General features: G+C 40.6%; 1 protein-coding gene across 1 annotated transcript in view; it reads right to left on the bottom strand.

Moving 5' to 3' along the window:
* Nucleotides 1-14792, bottom strand: part of Hecw2 (HECT, C2 and WW domain containing E3 ubiquitin protein ligase 2) — a 243026-nt gene that overhangs the window by 148652 nt on the left and 79582 nt on the right. The gene's annotated exons all lie outside the window — the stretch shown is intronic.

Here is a 14792-nt window from a genome sequence, read left to right as displayed (position 1 = left end):
ATGTTGCTCCCTCCTACACTATGATCAAAAATTAGACAATACCTGTAAGAATGGGGAAAAAAGAAGGGAAGATGGAGGAATGATTCAAACCCCAAAGGAATAGTCCTAAGTAGAAAAAAGTCTTTTTCTGAACTTGAAAGAAATAGAAAATTTGTCAAAGCTGAAGGCTCAGAAAGATTGCTGTTGGTGACTGTCTATGCTGGGCTGTCTTTCAGGGTCCTAGAAGTCAGAATATTCTGGGTGGACTGGTCTCTTCATGTCATTTATTGCATTATAAGTCAATGAATCTTTAGTGTGGAAGGCCAAGAAAGGACAGAGTTCCTAAGAACGGAAAGGCATGTACCAGTTGTGATATCACCAGCTCTCCTACACAGTCAACAGAGAACCTACTTCATCACAGAATGTGACCAAGATGACCACCTAGAATGGACTCATGCAGTCCCTCACTACACATGGGGCTTTTAAAGGAATACTATGGTACCCTGGGGCAGACTATATGCCACCTGGTCACTGACCTTCTTTGCCAACATAATTCTAAGATTGTTCAAGGCAACAGTCGTGCCTGATTAAAAATACTCAGTCTTCACTATCCCTTACAGCTAAAGGAAGCCACATGTGGCTAGTTCTGGCCAGGAGGATTCACATGGCAGTCTATTGGTGGGACCTTTAGGTAATCTGGGAATTTCCTGGTTTCATATGGGCAGGGATGGGCTCACATCTCTCTACTTGTTCCTCTGAAGTTCACTTTGATGAGAGACACATATTAAGGAACCAGATGCCTCTGTGACAAGTTGCTGAGTTCTGAAACCATCTGTATTTAGGCTTCCAGACACCTAACAATAAGTAAGTTCCATTTGACTAAGACACTGTGGTCATGTTTATCAACTGCAGATGAACATTATTCCTGGCGGTTACATACTCCATAAGATCATAAGTGATTTAGATTCACCATTCCTGGTATGCCCAGGCATCATGGGCTTGTATTGGTACTCTAGTCAACAAGAGTTGACAACAAGAGTCAACAATATTTCACAACATTTTTTGAACAATCAGAGCTACTTAGCTGGGGAGAGGAATTTTCAAATTCTTGCTAACAAATTCATCTTAACACTTTCTCTCTTGGAAAGCACACAGGGATAGGCAGTAGAGAGTGTCTGCCTACACAAAATGTTTCTTTAAAATAATAATAAAAGTAGTCAGTAGCTGAGAGTGGTAGCACACCCTGTAATCCCAGCACTTGGGAAACAGAGGCAAGAGGAAATAAATTTCAAGTTATCCCGGGCTATAGGACAGTCCCGTTTTAAAAGAACAGAAGCAACAAAAACAACATAACAAGAAAAGTAGCAAAGAACACTGGAAATTTCCTAAAAATGCTTTGGCCATTGGCCTTGACCCCAGGAAGGAAGATGCGGCATATTCTAAGAAGACATATTCTAAGGGTGCAGGCGCAGACAATCAGTGCGGGCATCTCTTGACCCAGTCACATTCACATTCACATACCAGCCTCAGGAGTAGGAAGGAGGGACAATAGTCTAGAGGTATTCAATTCAGCCACCAGGTCAAGTGGAGAAGAAATCACATTGTCTCTTACTTTAATGTTTCATAGTCCATATGAACAACTCCATTTGGAGGCTAATAAATACATGAAAAATGCATATCATCTTTCTCTGTTAGGAGAATGGAAATTAAAAGCATACTGAGCCCATCTCACCCTAGTCAGAATTATTGTTAGCATCAAAACATACAACAGATGATGGTGAGGATGTGGGGCAAGGGGCATTGATGGAAATATAAATAATTGCAACTGGAAGTCAGTATGGAGGGTTCCTAAAAATAGAGCTACCATATGATCTAGCTATACTATTTCTGGACATATACTCACAAGAACCAGGTATATCTTCCACTAAGTATGGCTGCATCTTCATGTTAAGCACAGTACCATTCATCGTAGCTGTAGTGGCTATTCCTGGTTGTCAACTTGACTATACCTGGAATGAACTACAATCTAGAATTGAAAGGCTCACCTATGATCCTAATCTGGAGGCTCAGAGATATAAGTTTCTGACCTGGATTTTGGCATGGAGATCTTGAAGCATAGTGGCTATGGATTCCAGAAGATTAAGACAAGGAGATCTCCGAGTTCAAGATCATCTGGGATTAAAGGCATGGAGGCACATGCCTTTAATCTGGGCCACACCCTCTGCTGGAGACCTACACACCTTTAATCTGGGCCACACCCTCTGCTGGAGACCTACAGCCTTTAATTTGGGCTACATCCTATTCTGGAGATCTATATAAGGACATTGGAAGAAGGAAGATTTACTCACTCTTCCTTGCCTGCTTGCCTCGTGGGACTGAGCAACTGCTGGATCCTTGGACTTCCATCCACAGCTGCTGTTGCCCATTTTTGGGGAGTTGGACTATAGACTATAAGTCATCGACAAATTCCCTAACTATATAGAGACTGCCCATACATTCTGTGACTCTAGAGAACCCAAACTAATACAGAAGTTGGTACCAGCATAGTGGGGTATTCCTGTGACAACCTGATCATGTTTTGGGGAGGACTGTGGAAGGACTTTGGAACTTTGGGCTACATGATCCATTCGATATTAAGAGCTTGGTGGAAAGTTCTGTAGGAGCTTGGAAGACAATGTTAAGAACAGTGCAGAAGATGGACGCCTGGCTTGTGAAATTTCAGAGGGAAGATTAAAGACTCTTACAGTGGCCATGTTTTGATTGTGAAGATGCTGTGGTTTTGGTTAGCTGGGACTGAAGAATCAGCTGTGATTAACAAGACACCAGAACCACTAAAGCAACCTTTTGTGTTACTGGGACTATTGATGCTGGTTAGCTGGAGCTAAGAAATTAGCGGTGATTAAGAAGAGACCAGCATCGCTGATGTGAAATCTTCTTGGAAGTGTTTTCTGAGAGCACAGAGGGTGTGCTCCAGAGATAGCCACAGTTATATTTTGTAATATATAACTGGGTACTGTGTAAGAGTCACCCAGATGGTGCTGGTTTTGAAGGCATGAAGGGGTCATGAAGAGCAGCTGAGGCTCTCGGCATAGTGAGGCCACAGAAGGCCATTGGTGAAGGTGCAGCCTCAGTTGCAATTAATAACCCAGGACTTGAAGGGGTCATGCATGGGAGCAGAGGCTTGTCACCAGGAAGAGAGTCTATGAGAGGCTATTGGTGAAGCCTAATTACAGTGGAAGATAGCAGCCTTTTGGAGATGCCAGTACCATGCGATGACCACCAACCACAGCAGCAGCAGTGGAGTATAGGCATCTGGAGCCTAGAAGACAATCTGTGTGCTACAAAGAGCAGAGCTGGAGAAGTGACCTAAGCCCTTGGAAGAACCTTGAAGATCGTGAGTTGGATCCCAGACATTGAACCACTGGAGTTTGAGTTTTGCTTTTGGTTGTGACTGTGCCCTGATATGTTTCCCTCTTGAAGGAAGAAAGTATTTTAGTGGAGCCCACAGTTGAGAGACTTTGAATTTTTAAAAGACTTTGAATTTTAAAGATACTGGACATTTTGAAGTGATTGAACTTTTAATGTATAAAGACCGTGGGACTTTTAAAGTAATTTAGATCTTGGGGATGAATAAGAAAGTAAGGGTTGAGGCTTAATAGTGATGTGTTTGTGTATCAAGTTGACAAGGGGCCAATTGTACTGGCTGGTTTTGTGTGTCAACTTGACACAGGCTGGAGTTATCATAGAGAAAAAAGTTTCAGTTGGGGAAGTGCCTCCATGAGATCCAACTGTGAGGCATTTTCTGAATTAGTGATCAAGGGGGAGGGCCCCTTGTGGGTGGTACCATCCCTGGGCTGGTATTCTTGGGTTCTATAAGAGAGCAGGCTGAGCAAGCCAGGGAAAGCAAACCAGTAAGGAACATCTCTCCATGGCCTCTGCATCAGCTCCTGCTTCCTTACCTGCTTTAGTTCCAGTTCTAACTTCCTTTTGTGATGAACAGCAATGCAGAAGTGTAAGCTGAATAAACCCTTTCCTCCCCAACTTGCTTCTTGGTCATGATGTTTGTGCAGGAATAGAAACCCTGACTAAGACAGTAGCCAAGTTTTAACATCATCCTAGATGCCCATCAAGAGATGACTACATTTTAAAAATGTGGTAGAACCCCCTCTGCAAGAAGCCCATCTCCCTTCCAGCCTGTACCTCTGCTGGGGAAGATCAACATATAAGGCCCTCTCAACAGCCCATAGTCTGCAGATTTCCCAGGATATCTGCTGTAGCCAGAGATATAGGAGGCAGCTTCCAGACAGAGAAACTCAGGCCAGTTAACATCAGAGATAACCAGATGGCAAGAGGCAAGTGCAAGAACATAAGCAACAGAAGACAATATACTTTGGCACCATCAGAATCCAGTTCTACCACCACAGCAAGCCCTGGATACCCCAATACACCTCAAAAGCATGATGTTAACCTCATCTTATGAAGATAATAGAGACCTTTAAGGAGGATATAAATAACTGACTTAAATAAATACAGGAAAACAGAGTTAAACAGATAGAAGTCCTTAAAGAAGAAACAAATGGATCCCATAAATATAGGAAAACACAATCAAACTGGTGAAGTAACTGTAAAAAGTGGTCCAAGACCTAAAAATGGAAGTAGAAACAATAAAGAAATTACAAATGGAGCCAATCCTGGAAATGGAAAACCGAGGAAAGAGATCAGGAGCTACAGATGCAAGCATCATTAACAGAATAGAAGAAATAGAAGAAAGAATCTCAGCCATAGAAGATTCCACAGAAGAAATTGACATAACAGTATAAGAAAATACAGAGCATTAAAAGCTCCTAATCTAACACATCCAGGAACTCCAGGACACAATGAAAAAAAAAACTAAGAATAATAGGAATAGAAGAGAGCAAAGATTCACAGCTCAAAGGTCTAGAAAATATCCAACAAAACCATAGAAAAAAAATTCCCTAACCTAAAGAAAGAGGTGGCCATAAATGTACAAGAAACGCACAAAGCATTAAACAGATTGGATCAGAAAAGAAAATTCTTCTGTCATGTAATAATCAAAACACTTAATTTACAGAACAAAGAAAGAATATTAAAAGTTGTACAGGAAGAAGGCCAAGACCTATCAGAATTATACCAGACTTCTCAACATAGACGCTAAAAACCAGAAGATGTCATGCAGCTCCTAAGAGAACACAAATGCTAGCCCAGGCTACTATATCCAGCATAACTCTCAAACATCATAGATAGAGAAACCAAAATATTCCAAGACAAAACCAAATTTAAATGATATATATCCACTAATCCAGCCCTACAGAGCATTCTAGAAGGAAAACTGTAACACAAGGAGAGTATCTATGTCAAAGAAAAATAAAGAAAATCATCTCACAACAAGTCTCAAAGAAGAGAATTACATGCATACATAATACCACCTCCAACAACAAACAACAAGAACTAATGATTATCTGTCTTTAGTATCTCTCAGCAGCAACAGACTAAATTCCCCAACAAAAAGACATAAGGTAACAGACTGGATATGCAAGCAGGATCCAGTATTTTGCTGCATACAGGAAACACACCTCAATGACAAAGACAGGCAGTGCCTCAGAGTGAAAGGCTGGGAAAAAAGCTTTCTTTTTTTTTTTTTTTTAATTCAATATACTTTTTATTTACATTTCAAATGATTTCCCCTTTTCTAACCCCCCCACTCCCCGAAGCGAATGCTTCCAAAAACAAGCTGGAGTTGTCATTCTAATATCCAATACAATAGAATTTCAACAAAAGTTATAAAATGAGATGGGGAAGGATACTTTATATTCATCAAGGGAAAAATCCACAAAGAGACAGTCTCAATTCTGAACATCTATACCCAAAATGCAAGGGTATCCACATTCATAAAAGAAACTTTACAAAAACTCAAAACACACATTGAAGCTCACACTGAATAATAGGGGGAGATTTCAACACCTCACTATCACTAATGGATAGGTCATTGAAACAGAAACTAAACAGAAACACAGTGGAATTAATAGGAGTTATGAACCAAATGGATTTAACAGATAAATACAAAACACTTCACCCTAAAACAAAAGGACATACCTTCTTCTCATCATCTCACAGTACCTTCTTCAAAACTGACCATACACAAAGAACAAGCTTCAACAGAATTAAGAAGATGAAAATAATCCCATGCATCCTATCAGATCACCAGACTAATGCTAGACTTCAATAACAACAAGAACAATAGAAAGCCCACATACCCATGGGAGCTGAACAACTCTCTACTCAATGATAACTTGGTCAGGGAGGAAATACAGAAAGAAGTTAAAGACTTTCTGGAAGTCAATGAAAATAAAGACACCATATACCCAAACTTAAGGGGAACAAAGAAAGCAGTGCTAAGAGAAAAATTAATAGCACTAAACACCCTCATAAAGAAATTGGAGAGATCCCACACTCACAACTAAACAGCACACCTGAAAGCTCTAGAACAAAAAGAAGCAAATACATTCAAGAGGAGTACATGGAAATAATCAAACTCAGGGGAAAAAAATCAACATTTCCAATTAGAAAAAAAGAGAATGATACAAAGAATCAACAAAACCAAAAGCTGGTTCTTTAAGAAAATCAACAAGATAGATAAACTCTTAGCCAAACTAACTAAAGGGCACAGAGACAGTATCCAAACTAGAAAATCAGAAATGAAAAGGAAGACATAACAACAGAAACTGAGAAAATTCAAAAAATCATTATATCTTACTACAAAAGCCTTTACTCAACAAAAGTGGATAATCTAGATGAAATGGATGACTTTCTAGACAGATACCATGTATCCAAGTTAAATCAGGAACAGGTAAACTATCTAAACAGTTCCAAATCCCCTATGGAACTAGAAGAAGTCATTAAAAACTTCCCAACCTAAAGAAGCCCAGGGCCAGATGGGTTTTAGTGTAGAATTTTACAAGACCTTCAAAGAAGAGCTAATACTAACATTCCTCAAACAATTCTATACAATAGAAACAGAAGGAACACTACCTAATTCATTCTATGAAGTCACAGTTACTATGATATCTAACCACACAAAGACCCAACAAAGAAAGAACTTCAGACCAATTTCACTTATGAATATCAATGCAAAAATACTCAATAAAATCCTGGCAAACTGAATCTAAGAACATGCCAAAGCCATCATTCACCACAGGAATAAATCCTGACATGTATAGACACTTGATCTTTGATAAGGAAGCCAACACATACAGTAGAAAAAAAAGAAAGCACCTTCAATAAATGGTGCTGGTTTAACTGGCAGTCTGTATGTAGAAAAATGAAAACACATCCATAGTTACCATCTTGCACAAAGCTCAAGTCCAAGTGGATTAAGGATCTCAAAATAAAACCAGATACACTGAATCAAATAAATGAGAAAGTGGAAAAGAGCCTCAAACTCATTCAAACAGGGAAATTTCCTACACAGAACGCCAATGGCTTTGATTCTAAGATCAATAATTGATAAATGGGACTTCTGAAACTGAAAATCTCTGTAAGATAAAAGACACAGTCATTAAGACAAATCAGCAACCTATGGATTGAGAAAAAAAATCTTCACTAAGCCCACATCTGATAGAAGGCTAATATCTAGAAATATATAAAGAACTCAAGAAGCTAACCTTCAAAAGACCAAATAACCCAATTTAAAACTGGGGTACAGAGCTAAACAGAGAATTCACAACAGAGGAATCTCGAATGGCTGAAAAGCACTTAAAGAAATGTTCAAAGTCCATACTCATCAGGGAAATGCAAATCAAAATTACCCTGAGATTCTACCTTACACTAGTCAGAATGGCTAAGATCAAAAATTCAGGTAGAAGAGGCCTTTGATCCTGGAAAGCCTTGCTGCTGCAGTGTAGGGGAATACCAGGACAGGGAAGTGGGAGAGGGTTGATTGGGGAACAGTGAGAGGGGAGATGGCTTATGGGATTTTATTTAAAAAAAAATAAAGAAAATTAAATAAAAAAATTTCAAGGACCTCCATGTAAAACCAGACACACTGAAACTAATAGAAAAGAAACTGGGGAAGACCCTTGAGGACATGGGCACAGGAGAAAAGTTCCTGAACAGATCACCAATAGCTTATGCTTTAAGATCAAGAATTGACAAATGGGACCTCATAAAATTACAAAGTTTCTGCAAGGCAAAGGACACCGTTAAAAAGACAAAACGGCAACCATCAAATTGGGAAAGGATAGTCACCAACCCCACATGTGATAGAGGGCGAATATCCAATATATACAAAGAACTCAAGAAGTTAGACCCCAGGGAACCAAATAACCCTATTAAAAAATGGGGTAGAGCTCTTAACAAAGAATTTTCACCTGAAGAAATTCGGATGGCCGAGAGGCACCTTAAGAAGTGCTCAACATCATTAGTCATTAGGGAAATGCAGATCAAAACAACCCTGAGATTTCACCTTACACCAGTCAGAATGGCTAAGGTCAAAAACTCAAGAGACAGCAGGTGTTGGCGAGGATGTGGAGAAAGAGGAAAACTCCTCCACTGCTGGTGGGGCTGTAAGATGGTACAACCACTGTGGAAATCAGTCTGGAGGTTCCTCAGAAAACTGGACATGAGAGTTCCAGAGGACCCTGCTATACCTCTCCTGGGCATATACCCAAAGGATTCCCCGGCATGCAATAAAGACACATGCTCCATTGTGTTCATAGCACCCTTATTTATAATAGCCAGAAGCTGGAAAGAATCCAGATGCCCCTCAAAGGAGGAATGGATACAGAAAATGTGGTATATTTACACAATGGAATACTACTCAGCAACTAGAAACAATGAATTCACAAAATTTTTAGGCAAATGGTTTGATCTGGAAAATATCATCCTAAGTGAGGTAACCCAATCACAAAAGAATACACATGGAATGCAATCTCTGATAAGTGGATATTAATCAGCCCAGAAGCCCTGAATACCCAAGGCACAAATTGCATAACAAATGACTCCCATGTAGAAGTATGGAGAGGGTCCTGATCCTGGAAAGGATTGATCTAGCATGGGAAGGGAATATAAGGACAGAGAAAAAGGAGGGAGGTGATTGGAGAAGGGATGGAGAGAAGAAGGTTTATGGGACATGTGGGGAGGGGGGATCCGGGAAAGGGGAAATCATTTGGAATGTAAACAAAGAATATAGAAAATAAAAAAAAAAAGAAATAAAAAAAAAGTTAAAAAAAATTTCAGGTAACAACACAAGCTGGTGAGGATGTGGAGAATGAGGAATACTCCATTGCTGGTGGTATTGTACATTGGTACAACCACTCTGGAAATCAATCTGGCAGGTCCTCAGAAAATTGGAAATATTCCTACTTGAAGACCCAGCTGTACCACTCTTGGGCATATACCCAAAAGATGCCCCACTATACCTACTATGTTCATAGCAGCCTTATTTGTAATAGCCAGAAGTTGGAAACAACACAGATGTCCCTCAAACAAAGAATGGATACAGAAAATGTGGTTCACTTACAGAATGGAATACTACTTAGCTACTAAGAATGAGGACATGAGTTTTGACTTCATTGACATGAAGTCAAGAGTTTTGCAGGAAAATGGATGGAACTAGAAAATATCATCCTGACTGAGGTAACCCAGACCCAAAAGCACATGCATGGTATGAACTCACTAATACGTGGATATTAGACAAAAAGTACAGAATATCTAGGATACAACCCACAGAATTTAAGAAGTTTAACAAGCAGAAAGGCCTAAGTGAGCATGCTTCAATCCGACTTCAAAGGGTGATGAAAATAATGAAGGGAGGCAGAGGGAGGGAGGGAGGGACCTGAGTGGGAGAGGGGAGGGGGAGAAGCAGGGGAAAATCGAAACAGGATCAGGTATGGGAGGGGAGACACAGAAGAGAAGCCCAGGGGACCAGCAGAATGGAGGGATTTATTTACAATCAAAGCAGCCTTGGGGGGAGGGGAGAGATTAGGGGGGACCCTTTAGAAACTACAAGAGACCTGGTATGGGAGAGACTCTCAGGACTCAATGGGAGTGATCCTATATGAAATGCACAATAGTGAGGAGAGGGAACTCCAAGAGTCCACCTCCAGTAGTTGGTTAGACAGCCTCAAGTGGAGGAATGGGGTCATCAACCCACAGTCATAATTTCTGACCCAGAATTATTCCTGTCTAAAAGAACTTCAGGGACGAAAAATGGAGGGGAGACTGAGGGAAAGGCAGTCCAGTGACCGGCCTAACTAGGGATCCATCTTATATGGAGTCACCAAGGTCTGAAACTATTACTGGTGCTATGGCGTGCTTACCTACAGGAGCCTCGCATGGCTGTCCTTTGAGAGGCCCAATTAGCAGTTGACTGAAACAGAGGCAGATACTTATACCCAACCATCGGATTGAAGTTGAAGATCCCTATGGTTGAATTAGGGCCTGGTCCAAGGCCCATGACACACACAGAGCTGAGAACTGCCTGGTCTGGCCTCAGAGGGAGAAGATGCACCTAATCCTTGAGAGACTTGATGCCCCAGGGACGGGGAGGCATCATGGGGGGAGCACCCTCTTAGAGACAGGGGGAGGAATCAGATGGGGAACTGTGGGAGGGAGGAACGGAACATGAGGGGAGCAATGAATGGATTATAAATAAATAAGCAACAACAATAACAACAATAATATCAACAACTGAGTAGAGATGCACAATGGGGTTTTATTTGGCCATAGAGAAGAATAAAATTGTGTTTTTTTTACAGGGAAACATCTTGCTAAGCAAGATAAGACAGGCTCACAAATGGCCTCGTGATTTTTTTTTCTCATATATGGAACATGGGAGGGAAGGGAGCATGGAAACAAAGGAGACTGTTGGGAATGTGGAGGAAAGGTTGACCCCTTAAATGCCAACGTCTAAGAGCATACATAAGTATTCAGGCTCAAAGGAATACAGACATCTCATATAGGAGGCGGTAGAGAGCAGAAGGCGACAGAGAGGGGGGGCTAGTTCTCAGAGTTATCCCTCACCATAGTTTAGGAAGTAGGAGACACTTATGCTGTTAATACTGCGGTTATTGTAGACTGACATTTTCCCTAAAATTTTCATTTCTCATAACCCATTCCTTTATTATTGTTGTTGTTGTTGTTGTTGTTATTATTTTGGTTTTTTTGAGACAGGGTTTCTCTGTGTAACATTTGCTGTCCTGGAACTCGCAGATCAGGCTGGCCTTGAACTCACAGAGATCCACCTGCCTCTGTCTCCCAAGTTCTACAATTAAAGACATGTGATACTATGTCTGGCTCCATTTCTTTTTATTTCTATCTAACTTTTATTTTTCAGTGCAGGTGATCATCTTTAAATCCAGAGCCTCCTGCACACCAACAAAGTACCCAGTCACTGAAATACACACCCAGACCAATTAATTATTCTCAACGAATACAAATCCCCTGTTATCTGGGAGCAGCTAGGCTCAAGCACAAATGCAAAGTCCCAGAAATAAGTCCAGTTTACCAACAAAGATTTTAATCATGTTCTTGTGATCCCCACATCCTCTACAATTACCATCGCACCTACCACGATAACTAGCAAAGCCCTGGCAAGCCGATACTGTGCACATCAGACTAAAGACACCCAGCACGATTCCTTCTTTACTCTGTTCCAAGACAACAAGTCAGGACTAGTCCCTCAGATTATATTTTGTTTTCCTTTGGACATATTAACATCGTTGTTTAAGTTGCAATCAGCTACATCCTAATCTGAGAATGCTTTTACAGTTATAGTTACTCTGTTCAGATCTTTTTTCTTATACATTTTTGAGAAATATATCTTATCCTGGTAGAGAAAAAATTGCTTTTAACCTTCACTTTCTATCCACATTATATGATTCAGTCTTTAAAAGATATCCCCACCCCAACTGAGGTCTGAGACCCCTATGAAAGAGTTAGGGGAAAGACTGAAGGAACTGAAGAGTATGGCAACCCCGTAGGAAGACCAACAATGTCAACTAACCTGGACCCCGGGAGCTCGCAGAGAGTGAGCCACCAACCAAAGAGCATACACTGGCTGGTCCTAGGCCCCTGGCACATATGCAGCAGAGGATAGCCTTGTATGGCCTCAGTGGGAGAGGAAGAACTTAATCCTGTAGAGACTTGATGCCCCAGGGAAGGGGGATCCCCAGGGGGTGGGGTGCACTCTCTCAGAGACAGAGGCATGGGGTAAAGACATCTTGGAGGGAAACTACATTTGGGATGTAAATAAATAAAATAATTAATTTTTAAAAATTAATAAAAAGGATAGTAACCAAATATAAAATATTCTAAATTCTCTCTAAGTGTAATATAGAGGAATTAAAAATCCATTTCCCTCTATGATCAAGTAAAAATACCCATCTTTAAAACACATTACAGGTTGTTCCATTTACATTTGGCCAGCTTTCATGTCCATCTCTCTTAAAGGTAATTCCAAATCTATCTGACTCTCCCCACAGTCTCTGTCTAGCCGCCCTCTAACTTACAGTATGGGACCATGGTTGTCATAATACCCTAATGATGGAAGACATTAAGTCTCATCACTCTTGCCCTTTTAAGATCTGCTTTCTATATCTCTCAATTCTCATGCCTTCTTAGTCAAAGTTCCACTCCCTTCAACAATAGGGTTGTTGATCCAATCCCCCACAATGCATTGCTTCTCTCACCTTAACCTTAAGCCTCTCCTGACAGAGGGGTCTTCCTTTCACTCAACCCAGAAACACACCAGCCTCCAGGATTGTGCTTTGCTCTTCGCCTTCCCTGTTCCCTTTCACATCTCTTTCCATTTGTTTTGTTACCATGAATAAAATTTCTGCTTTTGTCTCAGACCATACACTGCCTCTCTAGGAAAGAAGCTTCAGCACAAACAGAAAGATGAAGGAGCTGAGAATTAATTAAACAACCTACATGTAATTATAAAGAACAGTTTTCTCATTTCATTCTCAAAATACAGTGAAGACCTAAAATAAAAGAGCAATAGGCATAAAATTATTTATAAAAGATTGATTTCTCCTATACATAAGCTTTGGATTTACAGAAGCCTACAATAAATTCTCTTTACTAAAAGGACACATAGGATATATTACCAGGCATATTAAACATATCAAAATGTATTTTGGATTTTGAAATGTTTCTATATCCATATAGTATTTCTACCCACCCTAGATTCTAGAAATAAAGTAAAAATAAACAGGCAAAACCTCTTCAAAGACCCCAATATAATGCTAACCAACTGAGGGCAGTCAAAAATAGACAAGAAATTTACATAGAAAGATGCCAGTAACAGTCTGTGTCAGACAAATGAAAAGCCACGCCGACAATTTTCCCTTTGCTTCAAAGTAATTCTATCTCTTCTCTGTATTTTTGAAAAAAAATATAAATAAACATAAGATGCTTTTCAATTTCCTCTTGAACACAAATTGAAAACAACTGCACCTCGACCTTGCACAGTGGATCACAAGGCAGCAGGCTCAGTTGTGGGTACATTCAGGAACTGAACAGTCACTCTGGTATTTGAGATTTGAATGAAAATTGTTGTTCTAATTCTGGGCAAGGCACACACTTCCAACAGAGACTGCAGGACTGTAAGCAGAGGTAATTTAGAGTATATCGTAGAGGGTTACTAGACTCTCACCCCAACACTGAAGACTCTAACACAGATCTGAAGCATATCGCAGGGGTTAGGGGAGGTTTTCACCACTAAATTTACCAAATAGATCATCAACTTTATTAGGTCTTTTGAAAAACCACCATCAAACTTCCTCAAGAAAACTAGCATTTTTTAAAACACAGTTGACCTGAGTGCTCAGTTTGTTACATCAAAACCCTCTCTGGATAGGAAGAAAAAAGAAAAAGAAAAAAGAATGTTGTCAGGCATGATTGGACATAGCAGTGGTCCCACTGAAATTTTACATACTAGTAAGGGCTGTTGGAGATTGGTTCTAATGCTTTGATTCAATCCGGATCTGTGTGTCCAAAAGTTAAGTCCTTGTCCCCTATTTGTTTTTGATCAATCAATAAAGACGCCAGAGACCAGTGGCTGGGCAAAAGGATATGAGGCAAGATCCTTAGAGTTGTGTGGGCTAGGATGCAGGAGGGAGAAGGAGAAATTGCTGTGTAGCGATGGGATACAGATGAACGTAGGAGCTGCACGAGATAAAGCCAAACAACCATGTAAGATTCTGGTTAAGAGGCAGCTGGCTACTTCCCCAACTGGGCCTAGGGTAGCAGGTAGAGGGTAAGAAGTGCCCAGCCACGTAGATGGCATAATTAGCCATTGAGCTAGATGGCATAATCAAAGATAACCTAGTGTGTGTGTGTGTGTGTGTGTGTGTGTGTGTGTGTGTGTGTGATTCCTGGATCCAAAGACTCCCTGGGTGGGTGGCAGGAAGCACAACCCACAGGGAGCATAAGGTGTGGTAACTAAAATGTCACACTACAAGGGTAGCATTAGAGCTACCCATGGGAACACTTTGGATGCCAGGACAATCTTCTGAGAAAAATAAACTGGTAAGAAAGGATAATGGTATATCATAAGACAAAACAGTAACAGAAATGGGGGTAGTGGAGGGAGGGAGAAGGCTAATTAAGAACAACTCATCAAGAGCCGGACAGTGGTGGCACACGCCTTTAATCCCAGCACTTGGGAGGCAGAGACAGGCAGATTTCTGAGTTTGAGACCAGCCTGGTCTAAAGAGTGAGTTCCAGGACAGCCAGGGCTACACAGAGAAACCCTGTCTCGAGAAACCAAGAGAAAGAAAGAAAGAAAGAAA

The sequence above is a fragment of the Apodemus sylvaticus genome, chromosome 9 (genome assembly GCF_947179515.1).
Source record: "Apodemus sylvaticus chromosome 9, mApoSyl1.1, whole genome shotgun sequence".
NCBI classification, from domain to species: domain Eukaryota; kingdom Metazoa; phylum Chordata; class Mammalia; order Rodentia; family Muridae; genus Apodemus; species Apodemus sylvaticus.
The sequence above is the reverse complement of the archived record's forward strand: the minus strand, read 5'-3'. Positions and strand labels throughout refer to the sequence as shown.